This window comes from Pavona decussata, unplaced genomic scaffold (genome assembly GCF_977016875.1).
Source record: "Pavona decussata unplaced genomic scaffold, jaPavDecu1.1 SCAFFOLD_37, whole genome shotgun sequence".
Lineage (NCBI taxonomy): Eukaryota > Metazoa > Cnidaria > Anthozoa > Scleractinia > Agariciidae > Pavona > Pavona decussata.
Window position 1 is genome coordinate 868,496 of NW_028145459.1, and position 9,670 is coordinate 878,165.

The window sequence follows — 9,670 nt, forward strand, 5'->3', positions numbered from 1 at the left end:
TGAATAACGTCTCAAAGATTAGGCAATCGAGCTTCGATCTACATTTCTTTAGAACAGAGAATTGCTTGTCGACTAAATCAGCCTTCGATAAACCGTGTTGCTCAAGGTGCCTCCCGATTGCAGAATATTTGTGTTCATTAATGAGCTGGTGTAAATGACGGGCGGTGTACCCGACATAATCTGCGTCGCACAGATAACATGCAAATTTGTAGACCATTGATTGTTGACAATAGGGGGCTTGTTCTCTTTTAGAGCGAGAATTTGGCCAATCTGACTGAAAGATGGGTTTAATTTGGACTCCAATGTTGGCGCTCAAATTTTGCATTTGCTTCTTGACGGAGTTAGCTGATTGCTAATCTTTAAATGGTAGTGGGACCATTGAAAAGGGATTTCAATTTCAAAGTTACATTCACAATTGTCTTCAGCGTATTTGAATGCAGGTCTTTTTTGTGAAGGCCCCGATCACTTACGAAAAGAATTCGAGTTCAACAAAGATTACATTGGAACCCCAGCAGCAATAATACGATGCTCGAGAAAAAGGCCAAAAGCGGGAACATTACAAAAGAGAGTTGATAGGAGCCGGATGGTGGTAAAAGATGTTTCCCCAACTACACCAATATAATGTATATATACCTTCCATGTACTTTCCAGTTAACGTTTTCGTAGGAATGGTAACTTATTTGCATTAGTTATAACTGTTGAGCAACAATTTCGTTTTACTCCAGCTCAAACTCCGGTTTGTTCCTTTAGTGTACAATTGCGGAGACATGTAACGTTGTTGTGTCCACCGTGTTATTGCTGTCATATCATGGTGTTACTTTTAGTGGAACACACGGCCGAAACGGGAAATGGCATGATTGCTGCTGCTGCTGCTGCTGCTGGTTTGACTGCAGGTTATCAGTGGTGAGCAGCCGCAGATCATTGATAGACTTTCTGCAGTTATACTTGTAGTCAGTTTTTATCTGCAAAAGCATTCAATAAAAAATAAGAAAAAGCAAAGTTTAAAAATATGCTGATACTTATTGATACCCAAACAAAGACGTTTGAACCTGTACTAAACAGTAGTGAATTTAAGAGTCAATGTCTGAGAAAACCGGGCAAAATCTGAAAAAGCTGAAAGATGGGGGTCGGCCAAATTATTCCATACTAACATCATAGATAGGTTAGATGGACTTATGGATAAATTTACTAAAAGTTTACTCTTCAAGTGTTTTGGTATAGGAGAAATGAGATCCACTCTCCATCACCCCCTCAGGTCCTAGTTTTTCTGGTAAATTTGACCCAAATTTGACAGCCAGCAGAAAACTGTAAAATTTAGCGAACAGAGTTCGTGTTTTGTACCTGATATAAATGGTCATAGAACTCCTTGTAAAAAGCCAGAGATATGCGAAATAAGCAAAAGTCACTCTACAACATTTAGTTTTGGAATACCTACATTTCGTATCTGCGAATGAGCAAGAAATTAGCCATTTTCGATTTCACGCAGAACACACAACTAAATCTTCAGCAACAATCGGATGCCAAAACCAAACACTCTTACCTTCCCTCTATCACAATCACCAATAATCTTTTTGGGCCATTCAAACAGTAAGATGCTTCACCACCTCGATAACTCCTATCACTCGTTGTTATGTGCAGCACGACACGACGTAAGCAATGTGCCGATTAAGCCGCTCTTGCATTCCACATTGGATTTCTCCACGGTTAAATATATGCAGTTGACTAAAGTGGTCCCAAAAAATCAGAACCCCTCTCTGGCAAATTTAACAGAAGGAAAATTTAAAAAGAAATACGAACTAAACTGAACGACGCCATCTTGAGATGGATTGCTCTCAAGGGACTGGGACCTACTTATTCTTACTTTGGGTAGGGAGGGGACAGGAAAGGACCTATCGCCGGCGCATTGTTGCTAGAAAAGTCTTTTTGTCGCGATAAACAGCTCAAGATCTGAACAAATAATGACATGAACAAATCATGCTCAAAACAGAACCAGCAGATCCGCGCAATGGCGTGAAAAAATAACTTCATTGGTTTTTTTTGAGCGCCCGGCTTTTGATGTACGTTTCCACCGTCAAGAAATCAGAGATATCCAACTACCGTGTTCTTCACAACTCGATAAAGCACGCTGAAGCATGAACAACTGGAATTGTTGAATTTAATAACAAAAAGTGCAATGCCTTTATAAGAAATCTTCCGTTTACTAACTCCGAAAGAAGTACTGTTATTTGACACTTGTACTACATAACACTAGTAAAACAAATCTCTGTACAATGTATAAGCAAACTGATCACAGTTATTACTCAATAAATTGACTCTCCTAGGTTAATCTCTCTACTCGACACGCTCCCCTCTGAATCACTGAGGAAAGCTGAAATATGATCTCTACCTTTACCGCAAGGCAATCAGATTGGATGTGTGAAATAAGTAGAAACAGTGTCATGGAATTGTTCTACCTTTAAAATAAACTGCGTAAAACTAAAGATAACTGACGGAAAATGTGCGCTTGATATTTAGAAAAAAGAATTTTCTTTGCAGATCCCCTTTGGGTTGGAATTTCCTTTTTCCTATAGATAACTGCCTTTTTCAAGGTATGTTTGTTTTTGCTTCCGATCTTTTCTTTACTTATTTTGAACTTTGCTAGTTCCGTTGGTCTGTCAATGAACACATGTTGTGAAGCGAAATATTTACCTAGAAGCCCTCACTGAATACACCATTTGCTTTTAATAAAAGCGTTGGACTTGTCATTCCGGCTTGTCATGTACACCAGAAGGCCCTTAGGAGTATGCGCTTTTTGGTTATAAAAGCTGCTGTTGAAAACTTACACAACAAATTAACAAAAAATTAGTTTTGGCTGTATTATCTCCGCTTTGATACCTTGATAAATTTGATAGGAGACGGGAAGGAGGAGCTGCCGGACCGTCAAAAACGCTAATCAGAGAATAAACAAATAACATCACGTTAACGTAGAATCTGCAACGCCTAACTCTTAAACTCTACTGGGATCATCACAAAATTGTCTCCGGGTCGAATAAATAAAGAAGTTATATATCGGTCCAAATGAACAGTAATCTTACTATTAATTCAAAACATTCACCTTAAGCTTGTCCTTAAATTTTGAGGTAGCATATCTGCTTGAATGGCCTTTTCGACAAGTGTTACACAGGGCTGAAACAATATTTGAAATGTTGATTTCAATTGAATGAGATGTTTGTTACATTGTAACAAAACAACGCATTTGATAAATTAGCAGAGATTTCCGAACTGATAAGAAACTACACGTAAGGTGAAAATATCTTTAGGTAACATACAAAGAGTAAATTAATTACCAAAAATAGGTAAATTGCGAGAAAATAATTTAAATATTGGCTTATTGCACATACCGGATCCTATTGGAACTGAAACTTGAAACTCCTCGTATATTTCTTCCGACACCTATTTGTTTACCCGACGAGGATTTTTTAATTTTTTCGCTTCACCTCTGTGAGATGGAACAACTGGATTTTAACTTCTGGTAATGTGTTGTTAATTCGTATTTGTGCTTTGGACATTTCGCTGTCTTCCTCTGATAGAGAATGCAATCCGGCGCGATTGAGAATAACATCAGCCTCGTTAATCCGTGTCCCTAAGCCTCGACTTCGATCCACTGACACCCAGATTAGTTAGATAATCTGTTAAATCCTTTCTGCATGATTTTAGAGGAATAACATAAAGCTCATTTGGCGCGTATGGTGTTGGGCCGCATACACTGGCAACAGTTGAAAATGAGCAGCTCATTTTGCGTTGTACATTACGCTTCTGAGTGCAATGTAAATACTGTCGCAAAAGACTGGAGCGAAGGCCATATGTCACGTAATAAATGTAAATATGGTAAGAACAAAATTGTCATAAAATACTTTCGTACGTGTATAGTCTCTTACGATATAAAAGAATATGACGTTATTTTTTCAGATTTTTTTCCCTTTGTATTGAAACAAAATAGAGTTTCTGCAAGTGAATCTACAAACAAGACTTTCAACTGGACTACGGTATTGTTTCTCTTTATTACTCTTGTGTTTTTGGCTCTTATTTGATTTGTCGTAATCCCGTCTTTGACAGTACAAGACAGCTTGACCCAGAAACTTCGCCTAATCAAAGCCCACAAAATGCAAATTAAATTTCAAAACGATATTCCCTGCCCAGCAAGCATAACAACATGTAGGCCATTTAATAAGCAAGGAAAATGGTGGTAAATCTCGTTGGTATCTTCATTTCCCAATAGTTTGTTATTCCTTGCCACTTACGGCATGAGCCTAAACCTGCCTTCCTTAAATCAAAAAGCTTACTTATGAAAAACAGCGTGGAACAAACATCCATGGGCAGCCTTGCTCCCTTACAACCAATCAACTAGTTCCCAGGCTATCCCGAGTGAACAAATTCAACATGGCGTCGTTTCGTTTATTTTCGCGTTTTCTTAATTTTCTTTCCGTTAAATTCGCAAGAGAAGGGATTTGAATTTTTTGTGGAACTAATTTGATCAACTGAATATTTTTAACTTAAGACAAACCCAATGCGAAATCCAGGAGCGGCTTAAACAGCACATTGATTGCATCGTGTCGTGCTGTACATGACATCGAGTAGTGAGAGAAATGGAGGTGATGTAGCATCTTGCTGTTTGAATGACCCAAAAAGATTATTGCTGATTTTAATAGATGGAAGGTAAGAGTGTTTGGTTTTGGCATCCAGTTTTTGCTGAAGTTTTAGTTGTGTGTTCTGCGTGAAGTCGAAAATGGCTAATTTCTTGCTCATTTGCAGATACGAAATATAGGTATTCCAAAACTAAATGTTGTAGAGTGACTTTTTATTATTTCGCATATCTCTGGCTTTTTACAAGGAGTTCTATGACCATTTATATCAGGTACAAAACATGAACTTCGTTCGCTAGATTGTACAGTTTTTGCTGGCTGTCAAATTTGGGTCAAATTTACCAGAAAAACTAGGACCTGAGGGGGTGATGGAGAGTGGATCTCATATCTCCTATACCAAAACACTTGAAGAGCAAACTTTAGTATATTTATCCATAAGTCCACCTAACCTATCTAAAATGTTAGTATGGAATGATTTGGCCGACCCCGATCTTTGACCACCTGCCTGGTTTTCTCAGACAATAACTCTTAATTTCATCCTCGTATCGTTGAATTGTTTTTTGCTTTTTTTTTTTTTTTTGGTTTCAGTAGTTTGTTACCACATTAAAAGCTTGTACCATGCACATAATTTCAATTCAATGAACAATACCAAGTATTTAATGTTACAGATATACATACATATTGTCATTAGCACTATTGCCTTAACTGAATGTTTAGTAGAATGATAAGCGCCAATGCTTTTGTTTTGTTTTCTTTATGTTTGATTTGTATGTTCTTGTTATTGTATAGCTGAAATCATAAAAACTGGATCATTGGATAGTTTTTTCCATTATACCTGAACAGACGATCACGAAAATTGTTCTTCCTGGAACAAACTCTCATCTTAGGGCAAATTTTTGTCCTTTGCTGTGGGATCTTGCGCTGCAATTTCGGTTCAAAAACAACCGATCCTGATTAATGACTTACCTCCCTCGCAAGTTTAAAATGTAAACCACGATTAACCCAACACGAACATAAGCACAAGTCTTCAAGGCAACTTTACCAGTCAGACACTCTTTCGCCCAATAGGAGACAGTTAACTCAACATTGGCGAAATTTACATTAGACTTCTGAGAAAAATTGCGTGATTTGGGTGTTTATAAAAACAATGCTCAGAACTTGTATAAACAAAACCATCTGAGTTCTCGGCTGAATCATTGAAAATCTTCGTTAATCTTCAATACGACCACGTTCAGCATGCAGTCTTCGCGTGACCTTCAAAAGTATTGGGGTAAATTTCACAAGACTTCGGGTGATCTTCGGTTGTCTTTGATAGTCTCAACGGTACTTCGGAGATCTTAACCTGTCAATCACCTTTTTACAATAACTGCCTAAATTCCCGCGGGTTGATTGGCTCGTAGCTATTGTCTATAAGAGTACAGACAATAAAAATGACGTCAGATGACGCCATAAAATGTCCAAAACTTGGCAGTGAAACTTGAGTTTCCACTTGAGTTTTGAACATTTTTGACGTCATTTTATCGTCTGTAAGAGTATAGACCATAGAAAACTACCGTCGATTTGTTAATTAACAAATTCCGGCGGAATTCCGCCAGAATCCGTGATTTCTGCTTTCCCATGGCAGCTTTTACGCTTTCCCGCCACCTGTTTCCCACTTTTTCCGCACCTGTTAAAATTAAAGTGGGCTGGGGACCTCTTTCATATCGGTCAGTGGAAGTTAAAATTCTGTTTGCAATTCAACTGCGGGATCAGTCTGTGATTTCGAGGAAGGCAGGAGTAAAACTGTTACCGCTAGAAGTGCCGTTTACTCTTGATCACGAAGGGCGCGGGCTCTAATATCAAAACTACCGCCGCTTGCGTTTGTCCCAGATATCCGCGCCTTGCACCTCAATTCTCGAGAATACGTTCCGGAGAAAACAATTCAACTTTTCTTCTCGATGGGAGTTAAAAACAATTCGTATGGTCCACAAGATAAATGATTACCTAAAAAAAGTCGACACCAACGTTGCATCAATCTCAGGGCTTGAACTGAAAGAGAGAAAATTCTTTCTCAGAAGAATGCTTTGGTACTTTACTTCGAAATTCGTTACTTTTCAAATTCCATGTCTCGAAGTTCAACTGCTTACATTGACAGGTATTGTGTTGTGTTACGTTTTGTAAGTTAGAATGCGTGGCAAAAAGTTCATCTTTAACTCATTGTATTCCCTAACGAGATTTTTCCTTAAAGATGACAAAAGCTATTGAGGATTGCTAGAAGTACTTTGCAGTTGTCCTTCCTGACGGCCAGTCTAAGGGTTTTAATTGGTAATAACTTAAGCTACGCAAACGCGACTATAGCACAACAAGTGTTTTCATAGTAACTCTGTTAAAATGATCGATCAACTAGTTTCGTATCAAAAAGCGTGCAAATGATATTAAAACTAAAAAGTTTATTATTCCTTATAGTCTCTCGATATACATGATTACATTTAAAGTTTTGAATCATTACTATAACAGAAAGTCTAAATAAAGTTTAAAAGGCACTTGTTGATAAAAACTCGGAATTAACCGTATAGTGAGGTAAAATTATGTCCAAGTGCTCTACGTTTGGCAGTTCTGATGAGCGGTAACAACTCTCTAGATCTTGACAGGTGGCCGGATTATTTATTATCCGGTTCCACATCTTTTTGTCACGGTACTTGCAGCACCTGTAAAAGCAATAACTAAGCTTATATGTACGGCGAAAGAAACTGTCAATCTGTCTAAGATATTTCGAATTATAAACAGAGCTCCACGCCTAAGGATACGAAGTTCGCCTCTGTTTGTTGGTTTTGGATAAAGCAATGGCTCCGCTTCGGCCAAAATGACCCACAAAAACGCAAATGGAATTTCAGATAAAGATCACTGATTGAGGTTGAATTCTAGATTCTTTCCACGCTGGTTTCAATTCAGGTACTCGCTACTTTGCCAGTGACCTCTTTAGCAGAGTTAATGGATGAAGTCAAAATCTTTGAGGACATTAAAATGAACTGTTATTGAGAAGTTAAAATTGACTTGGCTAACTTCGGTTCAGTGTCTAAGCAATTGTAAGCATTTTCAAGGATCGCTTTGCATTTTTTCTTGCTAAGTTGTTTATAGAAGGTAGCAGGTTACTGATCTACAGTATGCGCTTAAGTACGCAACTAATAGCAATTAGAAGCTTTTGTTAGTTAAAACAAGAGAACGTACAGCAGTGTGACAAACATTTAACTGTCGTGAGCAAAGTGCGGATCATGTACTTGAAAGATTTTATGTTGGAAAAACGCGAATTGAATGTACGTCTGGTTGAGTATGAGCCATTTAGTCTAACTTCTAACATGTAGTTCGTATTCGTTTTTCTTGTACCATTAACTGGACAAAATAGATCACTGTGATGCCTTATGAAGTTTAGTTGTCTGAAGTGGTATTATCACTTCCTAAATTAACCAGCGATGAGGCGCCTCTTAGACGCTTGTCGCGCGTTATCCCTAAATTGGCTGGCTCTAATCTTATTCTAAGGCCCAAGAATGTAAGTTTGCTCCAAAATAACTTAATGATGTGTCGTGAACTAAATTTATCAGATAAAAAACAAGCAAATAAATCTCTCTCTCCGACGCGGAAACAAGAGGAGTGCATTGAGTGGTGGGATTGAAGCCTGAGGGGTGAATGTCCAGAGCTACGATAGGGATCATTTTCCTTAAAAACAACACTCTTTTTATCCATTCTATCTACAATTGCAGAATGGAAAAAAAAAACTGAGAAAATTTTAGAAGGATAACGAAGGATAACGAAGGCTTCGATAAATTACTCAGCAGGCTGTAATCCAACCAGGAGCAAGTGTGTCGTCATACTGGCCCTAATCTCTGAAAAAATCGGGAGATGGGCGAACGCCTGCTAGGAACCTACTGACACGGTATATTCCAACCTCAGCGATACAGACTTGATTTAAAAGAACAATACAGAGGACATGACGGATGCAACATCACCTGATTAACCATCTGAGTGGCATGAATCAGTTCAATCCTCGTCAGCATAAGTCCTATGTACCATGCAAGAGAAAGCTATCTTTCCTCGGTTCTTTCTTAATCACCTTCCGACAGAATCTTGTTATCCAATTAACATCTTCATATTTTCCTGCTAAAGACCATTAACCCTATTCAGGAAATAGTTTGTTCGAATTTTTTGACGCCTTTCAGTAAATATAACATTTCACCTTTAACAAACTAATTGTTTGAAAGACTAACAGCATTGGGATTTTGTCTTTACGGATTTCAGTTGTGTATAGTTGGCTCCTCTCTTCTCCGCAGAGGCCTCATTTGCACTCGAGCGGACACAAATAAGGGACTGGAGAGAGTGAAACAACGAGGAGCGCGAGATTCCCGTCGTCCTCCGCGCCCCCTTGTCTTCAATTTCCATTTTCTTTCCATTTCCGGGAGGGTGGGGGGGGGGGGGGGGAGATCGAGGGAGGGAGCAATACTCCTAGTTGCTTCATGTTACAGAAACCGGGTTAAGCCCCGGCCTAGGGTCGTAGTGCGACTTTATTTTTTTACTGCAAAGATATCCTTGTTTCCCTAATGTCGACGTAGAACTTGCCGCTCTCGTAGCCTCGCCACTTGTGTAGACGCAAGATGGATCCTTCGGTTTGTTTCCAGTGTTAGTGACATTAGTGGTGGTGCGGGACTTAAAAATGGCAAAGAGGCTTCGGCACTCCAAACTCTCTCCTGGGAACTGTTTGTTAAGTCTAAGTTACTCACAAAACATCACTTTATTTATTGGCTTGATTACATGCAAAGCTCACCTAAGTACCTATTTTAGTGTATGAATCCATTTTGACGTTTCCAGCTTGAACTTACGCAGTAACCCCCTTGTATTCAGGCTTTAGAGTGGTTTTTAATTAGTGTCTCATTTGGGTTTTGTTTACTGTGCTCTGTTAAAACTCGCATCATAACCATCCTGAACTTACGTGCGCGATTTCCCACGTTTTGCACCGATTCCAACGTGTTTACTTCGTGTTCTGATTGGTTTACTGTTCTATTTATGTCTGTTGTGAG